This window comes from Polyodon spathula, chromosome 1 (assembly GCF_017654505.1).
Source record: "Polyodon spathula isolate WHYD16114869_AA chromosome 1, ASM1765450v1, whole genome shotgun sequence".
Lineage (NCBI taxonomy): Eukaryota > Metazoa > Chordata > Actinopteri > Acipenseriformes > Polyodontidae > Polyodon > Polyodon spathula.
Window position 1 is genome coordinate 78,059,704 of NC_054534.1, and position 20,041 is coordinate 78,079,744.

Genomic DNA, 20,041 nt, shown 5'->3' on the forward strand with positions numbered 1-20,041 from the left:
AAATTAATAAATTTGTATCACAGCACCCTAGCCCAATAACCTTACCCTCTTTCTTTACTCATTTTTCTTGATTGTATCATTTTTGTTATAATTTAGTAAAGTGTCGTAAAAGGTGCTATAAAAATGTAAATAAATAAATCTCTATATATAATCTGCAGTCACATTCCACTAAAAGTGGACTACAACACTTTCTATAAGGTGCGTTTCTCTCGAATGATTTATGCCGTCAGTCAGCAGTAAAATGCGTTTGTGAGAATCACAGTTGATAAACAGATACATTATTACTGAGATTGTAGTTTGATATCACCACCAAAATTCACTATAAATAAAATATTGTATATTAACACTAGAAGGTCCGGAGTCGGATGCAATTCCTTTTTTTTTTTTTGTTGTTTTTTTTTTGAGTACCGCCACAAAATTTGACCCATTCGTAACGCGGATGTCCATAATATGTATGTTCGCCGTATGTATGTGGCACCGACGCTACGGGATGTCTTTCAAATGTGGGGGAATAAATTTGTATCAGGAAAGTTTACACCCCCTTTCAAAACTTTCACTGTTTGTTGCCTCATAGCCTGGAATTAAAATGCATTAAAACAGTTTTTTTTTTTTTTCCCCCCATTTATCTACACATCCTACCCCACAACTTAAGTGAATAAAATATTCTAGAAATTTGTAGAAAAGTAAATTAAAAATAAAAACTGAAATAGCTTGGTTGGATAAGTGTCCACCCTCCTTGTAATAGCAATCCTAAATTAGCTCAGGTGTAACCAATAACTTTCAAAATCACACAAGTTAAGTGGCCTCCACCTGTGTTAAAATGTAGGGATTCACATGATTTCAGGATAAATTCAACTGTTCCTGTAGGTTCTCTCTGCTGGGTAGTCCAATTCAAAGCAAAGACTCAACCATGAGCACCAAGGAGCTTTCAAAAGAACTCTGGGACAAAGCTGTTGAAAGGCACAGATCAGGGGATGGGTATAAAAAAATATCAAAGGCCTTGAATATCCCTTGGAGCACGGTCAAGACGATTATTAAGATGTGGAAAGAGTATGGCACCACCAAGACCCTGCCTAGATCAGGCCGTCCCTCCAAACTAGATGACCGAGGAAGAAGGAGACTGATCAGAGAGGCTACCAATAGGCCAGCTTTTATGGCCAAGACTGTTCAAAGTGTGCATGTGAAAACAATATCCCAACTCTCCACAAATCTGGCCTGCCCACCTTGAATCCCTCAGGAGATTTGTAGCCATGTGGCAAAAAGTTTAGTGGTCTGAAGAAATTAAAATTGGACTTTTTGGCCTAAATGAATGGAGCAAAGTACAGAAAAGTCCTTGAGGAAAACCTGCAGCCCTCTACAAGAAAGCTGAAACAGGGACAGAAGTTCACCTTTCAGCATGACAATGACCCAAAGCACACAGCCAAAGCTACACTGGAGTGGCTAAAGAACAAAAAGGTAAATGTCCTTGAGTACCCCACTCAGAGCCCCGACCTAAATTCCATCTAAAATTTGTGGCATTACTTGAAGACTGCTGTCCATCAACGCTCCCCAAGGAACTTGACTCCCCAACAGTTTTGTAAAGAAGAAATGTCAAATCTAGGTGTGCAAAGGCACTGTGTATGTGTATATATATATATATATATATATATATATATATATATATATATATATATATATATATATATATCATATTACAAATCAAAACAAAAAAATGTAAATAAACATCTGAACAGACACCGGTTTACAACATATGGTACATATTTATAAAACTGAAACAATAGCAATACATTTTTTACTTTTCAAAAGCAATTGGTTTATTATCAGATGAGTAAGGCTGTTCACCATCAGCACAGATAATGCATTTCTCCACACCACACAGGGCACACCTGTCCAAAGTTTTACTTTTTATTGTACTTGCCAACCTGACATTGGCATCTCTTGCAGCTCTCAAAGGGGTTGCCAGCTGAAGCCGTGGGTACATGCTTGGCAGTCTCCCTCTGTTCCAAATGCTTCTTGCAAAGTTCCTGTGCTAACTGTAAATATATTCTCTCCTTGGTAATTTCTTCTCCGTGCACTCTTTGTAAAGTACCCATGAGTTGATGGCTGCTAGGTCCAATTCAATGTAAAACACCTGAACAGACCACCATCGGGAGTCAGATTTCAGAGAATACTTTCGTGCCATCTGATCCAAAACATCAACTCCATATTCTGTTGCATAGTAAAACTCCACAGTCTCTGGTATTTATTTTCACTAGTCCCGATGCTAATCAACTGACCAAAGCAGCGCAGCTGGCAAGCAGACACCAGCTTTCAAAAGGCTGAATGAAAACAGTAGACTCTCAGTCATTCACTCAGGCAGAGAGTAGAGACTAATCTGATTAAAGCTAAACACATTGCAGACTGATAAATAAAAATAATAAAGTAGAATACCATTCTGTATAATCAAAATACAATTGTTTTCTGTGTGGCCATCAATGTGACTGCTCCCGGGGCTTTTAGGTATAATGTAATACATCTCCTTTATTTCTGCACTCCCGCGTTTCGTGCTTTGTGTGAATATTTAATACATACGGACAGAAAGGTACATGAATGCATAGCCCCATATGTGTTACACGACTGGAGAAAGTGACCTTTTAAAACCAAAAACTGCCAAAATGACAGCCACGGGGCTTCTAGTGTTAAGTGATGGTAACTTATCATTTTAACTGCTGGCACAAATACTTATAAATGAATTGGCTGCATAAGACTGCCTACTTCAAACTGGGGTTTAAGTTTTGGGAGAAAATTTGGTTTTACTAAAAAACACTTGACTTGCTATCAATTTCCCCTATTAGTAGTAAAAACAGGGAAGGTGTAAATTAATGTTAAAATAATAATCCATTTTTTTTAGAAGTTTAAAACGTTAGACTAAAATAGAATTATCTGAAGAAATTAGCATGAACATTTGTATAATTCACTAAAATATAATTTTAGCATCCCCTGCAAAGGGAATTCAATGGAGGCAGTCATTTGTCTGTCCATGCATCTGTCTATATGACACACTTCACAATTTTTACATATATGGAGAACTGCATATCTATTGACTTGAAACTCGGTGTTAATACTTAAGTTTGAGAATACCAGATTGAGGGGATAGACAGTAGGGGGGTGTCTGTCTGTACATTCGTCCACCTGTAGGACACTTACATGTTTGCATGTATTCTTTTTCAATCATATTCTGTACATAGTTTATGTATGTCATGATCATTTACTTTTTCATCATACCTGTAACTCGAATTTTGAATTTACTGTAGTTGTGCTTTTTCTGCAGACCACTTTTTCCTGCTCCTTTCTTTTGTCTCTATAAAACACATCAGCTGTGTGCAGCAGCCACCACAGAATTCCCAACACATATCAGAGTACCACAAGAGATTAACAGCTCTAAAATACAGTAGGTTACACAGTCTCATTTTCTGTATTCTGTTGTGAAAGGCTGCTTAAAATACAGATCCTTTATTGTTCGGGATGCTTGCACAGTGACACAACACAGTTCTTTTCTGTGCAACAGTCATGCTTTAAGTAACACGGCATGTCAAAACTAGACTAAACTAGGCACAAATACAGTGCTGTGTTCATTGCAACTTATTTGGAAAAACAAGTCAGTCCAGTTCTGCAGCAAGATAAATATTGACTACGACAGTGTTGTGTTTCGTGTTTTCAGATCACATAAAACAAAGACCTGTTTATTTAAACATGGTTAAGACTTAACATGGCACTTATTTTATATAGCACAGTTTTATGATTTAAAGGTTTATTATGTGTATACCGCTGTCGAAAAAGTATTTCAAAGTCTTTATTATCCCTTTCACTTTCTTCAGCTAACTTCACAATACAGTCTGCTTCACTTCCCTCCTCCCAGTGCTATTGCAACACTCCTTAAACTCACTTGCTCATCCTGTAACATTCCATTAGAACTAGTTATACATAGTTATCTGCCAGGTTAAAAGCAGAGAATTGGCGGAATTCAACATAAATAAAATTATATATTACACACACACACCCCCACACCCCCTATATCAGCTTGTTCACTTATTCAACAACTTAACATGCATATTATTGCATTGTATTAGTCAAATTGTCCTAAATCTGTTCCTGATAGTTTAAACTGTAGGACTATGCAAAAGCAATGGAAAAAAATACACTGAAATATTAATGATTACATCCAGTGAGAGATTACAGACATTCTTGTGCAAAGGCATAAGTAATGTGTAAAAATGTGCACCTTAAACATTAACTGTATAGTCCTTCCCACTTGGAAACATTTACACTGGCCATAAAAGGGTTAACTGCAAGCGTGACAGAATGACACACATTACTTGCATCAACCTGTATGACCTATGTAATGCCTAGATTGATACTTTGTTCTACAGATGGAAATACCGGACATTCTAAACAGCTTCACATTATAAAATAGGCTTGGTAGTTTTTGACGTATATTCCTAACAAAACAACTTGCATTCAGAGGACTCTGAAGACCAGGGAGGCATCAAGGTGTGTGATAATAACTGCAGTGAAAGACCTGCTCCAACATGCGGCTCTCAACACCGAAATCCTGGCACTTCTCTTGAAGCGTGCCATTTGCGACGTAGATCCCTCCTCTTGAGGGAGGGGTTTTATTCAAAGTACTTCCTAGTGCCCAAGAAGGATGGAGGGTTCCGCCCTATCTTGGATCCGAGGCTTCTGAACAAACACCTTCAGGTGTTACGTTTCAAGATGCTCACGCACCACCATGTCATCCAGGCCATTCGGACGGGCGACTGGTTTACCACCGTGGACCTGAAGCATGCGCACTTTCACATACCCATCAAGTCCGGGCACTGGAAATACTTTCGCTTCGCATTAAAGAGCAGGTTCTACGAGTACTGCGTACTCCCCTTCAGCCTGTCTCTTGCTCCTCGCACCTTTTCCAAGTGCATGGATGCCATTCTGGCCCCCCTGCGGGTTCAGGGCGTTTGACTGATAAATTATCTAGATGACTGGCTCATCTGCGCTCAATCACAGGAGCAAGCCCTGGCACATACAGTGTTAGTCACAGAACCACCTCCAGTGGCTCTGTCTCAGGATGAACCTGCAAAAGTGCTGCCTCATGCCAAGCCAGCAATCTGATTTTCTCGGCCTCCACCTAGACTCTGTGTCTATGAAGACCACGTTAACAACTCAGAGTTACCGCAATAGAGTCTTGCCTCTCCCTATTCAGGTTGAGCGAGACAGTAAGCATGGCGCTGTGTCAGTGCATGCTGGGGTTGACTACTGCTACCTTGCAGGCCCTTTTCCACCAAAGGCCTTTCCAGGCCTGGTTCAACTAATTTGCACTTCACCCGCAACGAGACAGACATCGCAGACTGGTAATAGCTCAGTCCTGCTGGAGAACCCTGCGCTGGTGGAGGATACCCTCCAACCTTCTTCAGGGGACAACCATAGGTCCCATCTTCTGGAGGGAAGTAATAACCACAGACATCTCCAGCCATGGCTGGGGTGCAGTCTGGAACAGCGTGGGGACTCGGGGAGTGTGGACGGGGCCTTGGGCCTCAGCCCACATCAATGTCCTGGAACTCAGGGGAGTAGATCATGCCTACAGCACTTTCTTCCAGTGATCCGGAACAAACACGTGCTGGTGCGGTCAAAAAACACCACGGTCGTGGCATACATCAACCGCCAGGGAGGCCTGAGATATCCGAGCCTTCACCGTATGGCGATTTTGCTGTTACTGTGGTTGCAGCCCTGGCTGGCTTCTCTTCTAGCAGTCCACTTAACGGGCCGACTCAACCATGCCGCGAATCTCCTCTCCTGAGGTGGTCCCCTGACTTCGGAATGGCGTCTCCACCCCAGTGCGGTGGAATGCATCTGGGAGTGGTTTGGCATAGCAGACGTAGATCTCTTCGCCTCACGGGAGTCTACGCACTGCCCTCTTTGGTTCTCGATGAGAGACCTCGACAGTCCCTTAGGAGTTGATACCCTGGCACACGAGTGGCCTGCTCGTCTCCTATATGCCTTCCCACTGTTACCACTGCTTCCCACCTTCCCAGAGAGGGTCAGGGTAGAGAAAGCTACAGTGCTTCTGGTAGCTCCTTGGTGGCCCTGAAGGACCTGGTTTTCGACCCTGGTGCAACTCCTGCACGGCCAGCCGAGGCAGATCCCACTGTGGGTGGATCTCCTCTCACAGGCCCAGGGCGATCTGTGGCACCCGAACCCCCAGCTGATGCAGCTATGGGTCTGGCCCCTGAACGGGAACGCCCGTCAGCTCTAGGGCTGTCATCGGCAGTTACTGCCACTATTCAGAGCACGAGAGGTCCCTCTACGGGAAGTGGGTCAGCCTGGAAAGAAGCGAGACTCTGTTGTAAGACCTTTTTGATTTGAAAGGCAAACGAGAGGCAGTTGCAAGTAGTAAGGCAGCTGCAACCGTTTACCTAGATATCATGCGGGATTACATATAGGGGCCAGGGTAACGCTGATCTTTTCCTTCGTTTGGGTTAAACAGTGGGAGAGAGAAGGATTGAGAGAGGAGCTCTCAGTGTTAAAGAGATTTACGTGTTGTGTGTTTATTTTTGTCTGTGAGTCATTGTCTGTCTTTTTGTCACACTATTAGACAGTTAACGCACACCTCCGGAGCTGTCGAAAAAGGGTCAGCACTATCCGGAGCACCACTGCACTTAGCACAAACCTGTGTCTACACCGAGCACTTGCATGTCTGCACGCACCCAGGACTGGTGACCGCGTCTTGCGTTTTTGTTCGGGACTGTGCCCAGTTTTTGTTATCCCCGCGCTGTACACATTGTTGTGTATAGCCGGAGGGTTATTATTTATCGGTCACTAGACCTGGATTACGAATTAAAGCACTTTGTTCACTGAATCACTGTTGTCTGTTCATCACTCCTGCACCGCATCACCGCTACACCTGTTCCCCTTACCAACCACTTTGCCACACGTGGTGTCAGATCCGGGATGGACCGCGACGCACTGGCGGAGTTGCTGCAGGCACTGGAGATCAGACGGGATGCAGAGGAGAGACGGAGGGAGGAGCGCTATACGGCGCTCATTGAACGGGTAGGGCTGGCCGTTGCCGCAGGAGCGACCCCTACCGGAACATCACTGATGTCGGCCCCGAAAGCACGGGCCATGAAAATGACAGCGGAGGATGATCCGGAGGCATTTTTGGTGGCGTTTGAGCGGCTGGCAACCGCGGCGGGATGGCCGCGGGAGTTCTGGGCAAGCCAGCTGGGACCTTGCCTGGTCGGGGAAGCGCAGGCAGCCTACCAAGCCCTGAGCGACCAGTACGCCACTGACTATGACCTAGTCAAGCAGGCTATCCTCCGTCGTCTGAACATCACCGCGGAGACCCACCGGACGCGGTTCCGCGAGTACCGGAGAGCCCCGGAGACACGCCCCAGGGTGGTGGCACAGCGGTTGTGCGACCACATGGTCCATTGGCTGACCCCGGAGAAGAAGACCGCTCAACAAATGGGGGAAGCCATTGTGGTGGAACAATTCTGCCATGTGGTCGGCGCCGAAACCCAGGCGTGGATACGGCGCCACAACCCTGACACCCTGGAGGAGGCGGTCAAATTGGCCGAAGATTTTGAGGACTCGTTGACGTCGGCCCGGGTCGGGATCCTGTCAGTCCCTGCCCTGCTCAGGAACCAACCTCTCCCTCCCTCTCCTCCAACACCACCACCATCACCCTCGTTCCCGGCACCCAGACCTCCCAGACCGCCGACCCCGTTGGGCACCCTTGCCTCCCCCCCATGGAGACCGAGGATGGCCCCCAGCTGGGGTAGAGGTGTTGCCCCTGCCCCGTTGCCCTACCAGCAGCGGGACAGATATCTAACCTATGCCCCCTCTGTCCCCCCACTCTGTTTTAGGTGTAACCAGCCAGGACATAGGGCCAGGTCATGCCCCGCTGCCATGGAGTGTGACGTGGCTGCATGCAACTGGACACCTGGAACGGGTAAGCAGAGGGAAAACAGTTGGGAGGGGCCCTGGCTGATTGACGTGGTTTTAGGGAATGTGAAAACCCACGCGTTAGTAGACACAGGGTGTGAGCAAACATTGATCAGGACAGCTCTCTTGGGCGGTGTGTCGTGGCGGCCACAAGGTCAGGTGGCCATCTCCTGTATCCATGGAGACACGGCGGCATACCCCACCCTAAAAGTATATTTATCGGTAGGACCGATAAAACGTCACCTTGTAGTCGGGGTGGTGGAAAGGTTGCCGCACCCGGTTATTCTGGGCCGAGACTGGCCAAAATTCAAAGAATTAATGCAAATAATGGCAGTCTCAGCCACACACGTAAACGTGGCAGAAAAAGGAAAAAGGAACGGATTGGTGATATGTTTCCTTTTCATACTGAAATGTTTTCCCCTCTGTTCCATCCTAGAAAGACAAATAAGGAGAGACGGACCGCGAAATGGGAGGGAGCGTCTTTGAGACAAGGCTGGGGTCTGGTGGGAGAGTGCTGTAATGGTAACAAACGCCAGTCGAAGGGAGTGGGAACGCAGTGTGACCGAGAGGGCGAGGTTACTGGGCCGACTAGGGCAGAGGTTATTCCAGCCCCTCTCAATGTACCGGACCCGTGGTACTCAAGCGCGGACCTTTACTGGGGCCAGAAGAACGACCCGTCACTGTTGCACGCTTGGGGGCAGGTCCGGTCCATTGAAGGTAAGGATGTTGATGGCGCTGTGCCGCTAGTATATCCACATTTCAGTATAAAGGGGCAATTACTATATAGGGTAAACCTAGCCGCGGGCACAGGACAGCCTGTAACACAATTATTGGTTCCCCTGTCTTGTCAGACCGAGGTCATGAGGCTGGCGCATGATATCCCTTTTGCGAGGCACCTCGGAGCCGAGACAACGAGGGAACGGCTATTGGCTCGATTCTATTGGCTCGGTCTTCATATTGATGTGTCGAGATATGTAGCCACATGCCCAGACTGCCAGCGAGTAGTGCCGGGTCGAGTGCGCCCCGCCCCTTTGGTCCCACTGCCAGTTATTTCCACTCCTTTTGAGCGCATTGCAATGGACATAATGGGCCCTTTGCTACCTTCTGACTCTGGGTATACTCATATATTAGTAGTGGTGGATTATGCAATGCGATACCCGGAGGCAGTTCCATTGAGGTCCACTAGTGCAGCTGCAATAGCCACCGAGTTAGCGCAGATTATGGATAGAGTAGGGATTCCCAAGGAGATTTTAACTGATCACGGTACAAATTTTTTGTCCAATATGTTACAGCAGGTGTACAAAATATTAAAAATACGTCCCATCAGGACGTCCGTTTATCATCTACAATCGGACAGTTTGGTTGAACGTTTTAATCAGACCTTAAAGTCGATGCTGAGGCGATTTGTAACACAGGAGCGGAAACATTGGGCATCGCTTCTTCCCTACCTCCTTTTTGCGGTGAGAGAAGTGCCGCAGAGTTCAATGGCATTCTCCCCCTTTGAGCTCCTGTACGGCCGGCAGCCTCGCGGCATTCTCGACCTGCTGAGAGAGGGGTGGGAGGAGCACAAAGGCTCATCTAAAAATGTAGCGAAGTATGTGCTCCTACTACGAGATCGCCTGGATTTGGTCAGTCGTTTGGCCCAAGACAACCTCAGATCGGCTCAGCACTGACAACAGCAGCATTACAACAAAAATGCACGGATTCGAACCTTTCGACCAGGGGACAAGGTAATGCTGCTACTTCCCTCATCCGAATCACAACTGTGTGCTAAATGGCAGGGGCCGTATGAGGTGATTCGGGCTATAGGGAAGGTAAATTATGAAATTAGACAGCCCGATCACCGAAATGAACGTGAAATTTATCATGTCAATTTGTTAAAGCCCTGGCAGGCAAGGGAGATCTTATTTATAGCCCCAGGCAATATGGAGGATGATTTAGGTCCCTGTCCAGAGACCCCGAGCACAAGAGCGATTTCTATGGGGGAACAATTGGTTCCGGATCAGCAAAGAGAGCTGCGTAAGCTTATTGAGGAGTTCAGCGATGTTTTTTCTGACGTGCCCGGCAGAACAAACTTAGTTGAATATGACATTATCTCTCCACCAGGTGTCACAGTGCGAGAGAGACCGTACCGGATCCCGGAAAGTCGGCGAAGTGGCGTTCGCAAAGAGGTATGGGATATGCTCGAGCTTGGGATGATTGAACATTCGAGGAGCGAGTGGTGCGGTCCAATCGTCATAGTGGCTAAGAAAGACGGCACCAACCGCTTCTGTTTGGATTTTAGAAAGGTGAACGCTATTGCTAAGTTCGATGCATATCCCATGCCTCGGGTCGAAGAAACTTTTAGACAGACTGGGAAAAGCAAGGTTTATTTCCACTCTGGACCTGACGAAGGGATACTGGCAAATCCCTTTAACCCGCAGCTCCAGAGAGAAAACCGCATTTTCAACACCAGAAGGGCTGTTCCACTTTAAAACCATGCCGTTTGGGCTACATGGTGCGCCCGCTGCCTTTCAGAGACTGATGGACCAGGTTTTACGCCCACATCATGAACATGCAGCAGTGTATATTGATGATGTGGTGATATACAGCTCCACCTGGCGAGAGCATTTGGCTAGGGTTAAAGCCGTTCTTCAGTCTCTAGCCCGGCTGACAGCTAACTTGAGGAAATGTGCGTTTGCCAAAACAGAGACTCAATATTTGGGATTTTTAATGGGGAATGGAATGGTGAGACCTGTAGTCACCAAAATCCAGGCTTTGGTTGATGCAGCGATCAAAACCAAGACTCAGGTGAGGTCACTACTGGGCTTAGCCGGTTATTACCGCCGCTTCATCCCCGAGTACGCCACAGTGGTTAACCTGTTAGTCGACCTCACCAAAAAGAGTGCTCCAAATTTAATGAAATGGTCAGCTGAGTGTCAGGGGGCGTTTGATGCTATTAAGCGTACACTTTGCCAGGCCCCCACTCTTATCACACCAGATTTCACCAAGAGATTCATCCTCCACACCGAGGCATCGGATGTAGGTTTGGGTGCAGTCTTGTCCCAAAAAGTAGCTGGAGTAGAACACCCGATATTATACCTCAGTAAAAAAATGTTACCTCGGGAACGTAACTACTCCGTAGTCGAAAAAGAGTGTTTGGCCATTAAATGGGCTACTCACTCTTTACGATACTACCTGCTGGGACACTCATTTGATCTGGTCACAGACCACGCCCCACTCAAGTGGTTAAGCACAATGAAGGACAGCAATGCCCGGATAACTCGGTGGTATCTGGCATTGCAGCCCTTCATGTACCACATGGTACACCGTGCGGGGAAAGACCACCAAAATGCGGATTATTTTTCCCGGGAGGGGGGAGTAATGGGGAAGGCAGATTTAGCCGAGTGTTCCTTCGGCTCCACTCAGAGCGGTGGGATATGTGACGGAAAGATGAGTTCTGGTGATTAATCTTCCTCCCGACCTGTGAGGGCGCTAAAGAACGAGAGGAGAAGTATCTGGAAGGGCTGGCCTGACAGTTCGTTTCCGGGTCAGGGAAGTGGGTCAGCCTGGAAAGAAGCGTGACTCTGTTGTAAGACAGTATTGATTTGAAAGGTAAACGAGAGGCAGCTGCAAGTAATAAGGCAGCTGCAAACGTTTACCTAGATATCATGCGGGATTACATATAGGGGCCAGGGTAACGCTGATCTTTTCCTTCGTTTGGGTTAAACAGTGGGAGAGAGAAGGATTGAGAGAGGAGCTCTCAGTGGAAAGGATTTACGTGTTGTGTGTTTATTTTTGTCTGTGAGTCATTGTCTGTCTTTTTGTCACACTATTAGACAGTTAACGCACACCTCCGGAGCTGTCGAAAGAAAAGCCCTATCCGGAGCACCACTGCACAGAGAACAAACCTGTGTACACTGAGCACCTGCACGTCTGCACGCACCCAGGACTGGTGACCGCGTCTTGTGTTTTGTTCGGGACTGTGCCCAGTTTTGGTTATCGCCGCGCTATACACATTGGTGTGTATAGCCAGGGAGTTATTATTTATCGGTCACCAGATCTGGATTACGAATTAAAACACCTTGTTCACTGAATCACTGTTGTCTGTTCATCACTCCTGCACCGCATCACCGTTACACCTGTTCCCCTTACCAACCACTTTGCCACAGTCCCCTTCCACATTGAAGGCGTACCTGGCAGCCACATCTGCTTGTCACACGTGCATAGATGGGTTATCGCCTGGAAACCATTTCCTGGCGTCCCAATTTCTTAAGAGTGAGAGGAGGCTGTGTCCTCCCAGCCTCCCCTCGTCGCGCCTTGATATGGTACTGGAAGCCATGACAAAAGCCCCATTTGAGCCACTCCACACTGTGGATGTGAGCTCATGTCCTCAGCAAAACAGGAGAGTGAGCTGCATGCACTTTCAGTGCACCCTTCCGCTGGAGACGGATCTAGAGTCTCCATGCGACCACACTCTGCATTTTTGCCGAAATATCCCCATTCCACGTGAACCAATCTGTGGAGTTGATATCATTCCATCCACCTCCCTTCTCTTCTCTGGAGGACCAACAGTTGCACATGCTCTGCCCGGTGCGGGCATTGAGGTGCTATATTGACCATACAAGGGGTGTCAGACACTCTTAACAGTTGTTTGTGTGCTATGGTTCTAGGAAGCTGGGGCAGGCATTGTCTAAACAGCGCCTGTCCCATTGGATAGTGGATGTCATTGCTTTGGTTTATGAAGCTACTGGCCTTTTCCCCTCCGGAGCAATTGAAGGCACATTCTACCAGGGGTATGGCGATGTCCTGGGCCCTCTTTCGAGGTGTCCCAGTGTCTGAAATATGTGCTGCAGCTACCTGGGCTATGCCACACACTTTCAGGAGGTTCTACAGACTGAATGTGCTGGACTCCTCTGCTCCACTTTTTGGAGTTTAGGTCTTGGACTCTATTACATCAGTTGAAGAGACCACTTACTGTTAGTCTGGATTAGACTGCTGTACTATTTGAGTAGGCTCTCCAGCGTTACCCATGTGGTAAGAGTATCCAGGTACAATATCACACTGTTAAAGACCCTCTGTTCGTGGAACAGTGTTAGGACATATGTCTTTCGAACCACATGCTGAGGTGCTGTTCCGTGTATATTTTTTACATGTAGACCGATCCTGTCCTACTGCCGCATGGTCGCCCCCCACAAAGTGACCATAGAAAGTCTACACCCCCTTTCCAAATGTTCACTTTTGTTTGCCTTCTAGCCTAGAATTAAAAGTTATTTTTTTCATTTATCTACACATCCTACCCCACAACTTCTAAGTGAATAAAGTATTCTTGAAATTTGTAGAAAATTTATTAAAAATAGAAACTGAAATAGCTTGGTTGGGTAGGTATCCACCCCCCTTGTAATAGCAATCCTAAATTAGCTCAGGTGTAACCAATCACCTTCAAAATCACACACCAAGTTAAGTGGCCTCCACCCGTGTTAAATTGTGGTGATTGACATGATTTCAGGATAAATTCAGCAGTTCCTGTAGGTTCCCTCTGCTGGGTAGTGCATTTCAAAGCAAAGACTCAACCTTGAGCACCAAGACGCTTTCAAAAGAACTCCGGGACAAAGTTGTTGAAAGGCACAGATCAGGGGATGGGTATAAAAAAAAAAAATATATATCAAAGGCCTTGAATATCCCTTGGAGCATGGTCAAGATAATTATTAAGAAATGGTAGGTGTATGGCACCAAGACCCTGCCTAGATCAGGCTGTCCCTCCAAACTGGATGACCGAGCAAGGAGACAGAGGCCAATGGCAACTTTGCAAGAGCTACAGGCTTTTATGGCAAAGACTGGTCAAAGTGTGTAGGTGAAAACAATATCCCAAGAACTCCACAAATCTGTCTTGTATGGTAGAGTGGCAAGAAGGAAGCCATTACTCAGAAAAGCCCACCCTGAATCCCATTTGAAATATGCAAAAAACACTCAGGAGATTCTGTAGCCATGTGACAAAAAGTTTGTTGTCTGACAAAACTAAAATTGAACTATTTTGGTTAAATGCAAAGTGTTATGTTTGGTGCCAACCCAACACATCACCCAAAGAAAACCATCCCTACTGTGAAGCATGGTGGTGGCAGCATCATGTCATGGGGATGTTTCTCATCAGCAGGGACTGCGGCACTTGTCAGGATAGAAAGGAAAATGAATGGAGCAAAGTACAGAGAAGTCCTTGAGGAAATCCTGCTGCCCTCTGCAAGAAAGCTGAAACTGGGACAGAAGTTAATCTTTCAGCATGACAACGACCCAAAGCACACAGCCAAAGCTACCCTGGAGTGGCTAACGAACAAAAAGGTAAATGTCCTTGAGTAGCCCAGTCAGAGCCCCGACCTAAATCCAATTGAAAATTTGTGGCATGACTTGAAGACTGCTGTCCATCAATGCTCACAAAGGAACTGACAGAGCTTGAATACTTTTGTAAAGAAGAGTGGTCAAATATTGCCAAATCTAGGTGTGCAAAGTTGGTAGAGACCTATCCAAACAGACTCACAGCTATAATTGCTGCAAAAGGTGTTAACTCAGGTGGGGGGAGTCTTATCCAATTATGATCTTTGAGTTTTTAATTTATAATTCTCAATGAAATCTTGTTTCCCCTTAGTGTGGAATATGGTGTGTAGATAAGTGGAAACAATCCTAATTTAAAATGCTTGAAACTCTGAGGCACCGACAACAAAATGTGAAAAAAAGTTCAAGGGGGTGTAGACTTTCTATAGGCACGATAGAGAGAGAGAGAGAGAGAGAGAAAAACACACAGTTGTAGTCAAAAGTTTGCATACCCCAATGGAATTGTATAATTTCTAGATAATTAAGGAAAAATGTTTTGTAGCAAAAGTTTTGCTGTTGTAGATGAGGGTAAAAAAAAAGGTTACACAAAACACATGTGGAATTTTTTTTGCAACACTCCAAAAAAGCTATTTCTTGTAAACTTTTACTACAAAAGATTTTTCCTAAAATGTTCTAGAAATTAAATCAAATTAAATATAAATCAGAGGAGGATTTGGAATCAGAAACAGAGCCACAATAAATGTCTTGTTTAAATTTTTAATTAAAGCTGTAAAAAATTGACCAAGACTGATGGTTGACAAGGGATAACCACACGAAACAAATATTAACAGTACATAGTTCAAACAGTAATCTGATCTAGTAATGTTGCTTGCTGCTGAATCAAATCATTATTTGCCAAGGAAACCAATAGTTCCCACTTGCAAGAACAAGAAAGTTTACAAAACAAGAGGAAGCCATTCGGCCCATCTTGCTCGTTTGGTTGTTAGCTTCTTGAAGGATCCTAGGGTGTCAGCTTAAACAACATTACTGGGCTGTTGGTTCCAGACTCCCACAATTCTCTGTGTAAAAAACTGCCACCTTGTTTCTGTTCTAAATGTCCCTTTATCTAATTTTCATTTGTGTCCCCTGGTCCTTGTTTCAAGTCGAAAAAGTCCCTTACATAGGCATTGTCAATACCTTTCAGAATTTTGACTGAATAGATTCAATTCTTTTAGCCTGTCTAAATATGATATGCCTTTTAAACCCAGAATAATTCTGGTCACTGTTGTTTGAGCTCTTTCTAATGCAGCAACATCCTTTTTGTAGCGAGGTGACCAGAACTGAACACAATATTCAAGATGAGGTCTTACTAATGCATTGTAAAGTTATAACATTACTTCCCTTGATTTAAGTTCAACACTTATCACTATATAGCCGAGAATTTTGTTGGCCTTTTTTATAGCTTCCCCACATTGTCTAGATGAATACATTTCTGAGTCAAGAATAAACTAGGTCTTTTGATGGTTATATAAGATTTGGGGATACAGTAAAATCATTGCTTTAATACCTAGGGTACAGTGGTTTCCACAGATTCAGTTTGAAAAGTCATTCTAAAATGCCTGGCTACTGTGCATACTTTACATAGTAGAAATTACATCTACAATCTTGCAACATGTGTCTTTCTCTACTGTCACATACCCACATCTAATTAATGTTTAAAATTCTCCCTTTCGGGTTCTCTGTTGGTTGAGAGGACTTGTATAAGTGATACAAACTAAGCACATCAACTTAAATGCAAATGTATCCAATTTTGCAAATGCAGTCTGTATTTAAAGTATGAACAGCTGCGCAATCAAAAGGGATGCAACACAATGTGTTCTTCGTACAGCAAACAGTGAAAGCTGCACAGATTTTACAGCTGTCTGCATCGGACATATCACATTCATCTGTGCAGAAGTATGAACCAGGCTTTAGTTTAACGGTTCTGAAACAGCAAGTTGTAAAGAAAGCCTCTGTAAGTCGGTACACGTCTGTTCTCCGATGCATAAGTTCTTCTGTCTTTACAGAAAACAGCTGACTCACAATTGTTTTGTAGTTTAGCTGTCAACCATTTAGATTCTTGTTTGTTCTGCTACAAATCTCATTCGCTGACGTACATAGCTACACATAAATGCTGCATGAATACACAACCAAACAAATTACAGATACTCGAAGATTTGCATTCTTGGTGCATGAAATACTGCATTCAAGGGAAATAAAGGAAGTGCTGAATCAAATGTTTTACATCCATTTTGAAGATTTCACTGATTTTATTCAAGTTAACAATTTCCATGACCTCTGTGACAAAATGGCAGCCTTATCCATCAAATGTTCCTGTAATAATAGCTACTGATAAAATAACTACATACAAATAATACAGTTTCACACCAAAAACTGATACAGATCATGACCATACAAGTGCATTTTTCAAGAATTATAAATTTTGAATTTCCACATATTTGTAAAACATGGCCTACATCAAATTAATAAAAACATAATAGCTGGGAAAAAAAAAAAAAAAAAAAAAAAAAAAAAAAACTTACCACAATTAGTGACACCTTTCAACATTCAAAACGGTGTCACAGTGCACACGTTTCTGAATTTAAAGTGAGGGTTCACGTTGCATATTGCCGTTTTTGTTTTAATTGGTTACCATAAAATTGGAAAATATAGCAAACTGTATTAAACTTTAAAAATGTTGTCAGAATCTTTATTAAAAACTACATTTTACTAACATTGACAAATCTTTTTAATGACATACACCATTAAATTAATGAACATAATAAACAATATTTTTTGTTATCTATTAGTCATTTAATCCATTTTTAAACTTTACCTTACTACTGTATACAAAGGGGGGTAAGGTAAATTTACATTTCTAAACACCGGGAACTTACTGTTTTTCATGGTACAAATAATAAAATGCATTATTTTGTATGTGACAAAACATGCATTTATCGTACAATTTATGATTATGTGCAATTAGAAAACGATTCAGTACCATCAGCTAGCGGGCTGCTGGAATGTCTCAGCACCAACTGTCAATCAAATTTTAAATCACTCCACATGTACACTGGCTTTTTTAAAATGACATTCCTGCTTACAGCTAAACTGACAACATGACAAACGGTATTCCTACAAACCACTGGGAAAACACATGCTTGTCAATTTACTGGCTACCATCAGTGAAAAATCCAATCTCACCAAAAGGTAGGCATCACTGTGTGAGAGCAACAGCTGTTCAATTTCTATCTGATGTTGGTCTGGAGACAAGAGAAATCATGTCTGTGATAGGACACTAATGAAAGCTCAAGTCACAGCTATTGGACAGCAAATATTCAGCAAACACACAATTGGTCTACAAAACTATCCTCCAAACAAGGCTCAAAACCAACCAATCAAGCAGTGAATCCTGTTCCTGTCAATACCGCACCAACCAATCCACTCTGTCAGCAAAAATGACGCTCCAATAACAAGCAGTTCAAGCTCCATTGTACATGGACTGTCCAGTAATTGCTCCATTCATTTCTCAGGCAATGTCCAGATTATAAATAGGGGTTTAAAACCCTAAGTTGATTTACTAAATAAAACTCATTGTTTTTCTCTTTATACGTATGTCATCCTTGTTTTTTTATATTTAAAGTCTTCGGCTCGGGACACACAACTTCAGTCACGGTCAACTATCACATGGTAGAGCCATCATCAACGGGCACTCGCTTAATTACATCTATATTAAAATGTGTTACATTTTTATAAAAGGATAATAATTAGTATGACCACTTCTCAATACAGTTGTAATAGAGTATATCAATTGATTGTTCTCATTACATTATGTATTACACATATGACAATCAAATCAGTTTATTCTTACCATGAATTTAAAACATTAATTCAAAAGGATACAAATCACATTCCATCAGCAGTGCTACCTTGTTGAATTCTTATAACACGTTTCCATGAACCACAAATCTCAAACATGCTCGATTTGCCCCCTCAACCCCATCCCCACCTCCATCGCCATTACTTTAACTTGAAAATTATTGATCTACTGGATCAAAATTTGGTCAGATATTTTTAAACCAGGAAGGTAACTTATAACACGTTGCGAGTTTGTCATACCTTGCAATCACATCATGTTTTGAATGCAGTCAAAAATACAAATTGCACTTGCAAAATAATGAACAATACTGACTGCTGTCCATATCACAATTGTTTCATAATCTGCTTTCATGTATTTTTGTTAGGATACTTTGGGTGGTAACAAACAGTACAGCCGTGATTTACAGTAGCAAGGTATTATCCACCCTGTACAGAATGTGTTAATATTGAATTTGTTTTTAATGTCAAGCATTTCAGTAATATTATCAGAAATGTAGCTGGATACCTATTTGGTGGTAACGCTTCTTTACAGTTCAGCCAAACTTCCAGACCATTAGTTCATTTATAATTCAAAACAATACAGGAAAACACGCTTACAGGAGCTCAGGTTAATTGACGCCCCCATTTTAAACTAACATAGATAGACTAATGTATTTCCAACAGGGCAGCACAACGGGGCGTTAAGCTTAATTTTTGCGTGCGACTTTATTAATTTAAATAATTATTCAATCACCACGCATTATTTCAAAATAAACTTGTATTTGAACATCTACAATAATCGGTGACCAAACATGTTAGAATTATTACTTAATATAGCCACCCAGTGTTGTTCCTCGATGTCATTATACAATATAATTGCCACACTATATTATACTCTCACATTTGTGTGTGTGTGTGTGTGTGTGTGTGTGTGTGTGTGTCTCCACACCCCCACCTCAATATATATATATATATATATATATATATATATATATATACATATATATATATATATATATATATATATATATATATAGACATATATATATATATATATATATATCATGGGTAATATAATTCTGCTACGACTTTCAAACTTCTGTTCTAAATTGGCGTCTGTCAAATCAGACTTTCCGTTACCTGATGCCACTCACACACCAGTTTACAAGCGTACTGGTGCATAAAACTGGTGTATCGATTACATTCCCGTACATAGATATTATATCAATAGGCAGAGTAGTATTTATTTATTTTTTTTGGTCCACTTCTTGCATGATTATTTCCTTACCTTGTGAGCTGACTTTGTCTGGCGAATCCTGGTAAGACTACTGCAAACAAGTATATGCAATGTGTTGGTGAAGATACGTTCTAACAAATCCCTGTTTTCACCAGCCACAACTCTGCAGACCTGCAGTTTGCCAATAAATCAGCCTGCCTACATGGGGAGGCGGGGCTGTAAGGATCCAATACGTGTGAATTGGGAATGGCTGAGGGTAGGTGTACTTGTTGCATAAACAAAAGCAGATTCATATAAAATAATGACGGGCCGCCCCTCTCCTTGTCGTAATTAAGGTACGAGCTGTATGCATTATTGTTTCCGATTAAAATAATTAGGGGTTTTATTAGGGGTGCAGCATGTAGCAGAAGTAATACAATAGATGACACAAATTTAACTATTATGTTAAATAAAATAATAATAGATATATTTCCGTGAATCAGGCAGTTACAGCGAGGGATTAGTATTAAGTGACCTACCGGTTTAATAACCTGCAGGTAGGGTTGCCACCTGGCCCCATAATTCCGGAACACTTTGGGACGGGACATGGTTTATAAATTGCCTTTAAACTGAAAGCAATAAACACGTTAATATAGCACTAAGCAC

General features: G+C 43.3%; 1 protein-coding gene across 3 annotated transcripts in view; it reads right to left on the minus strand.

Moving 5' to 3' along the window:
* Positions 1-19,557, minus strand: part of LOC121322782 (2-hydroxyacylsphingosine 1-beta-galactosyltransferase-like) — a 51,696-nt gene extending 32,139 nt beyond the window's left edge. For all 3 annotated transcript variants that reach the window (XM_041263094.1, XM_041263080.1, XM_041263086.1), the window contains exon 1: positions 19,448-19,557. The gene's annotated coding sequence lies outside the window, so the exon portion shown is untranslated. The remainder of the gene's footprint in view (positions 1-19,447) is intronic.
* Between the last annotated feature and the right edge of the window lie 484 nt (positions 19,558-20,041).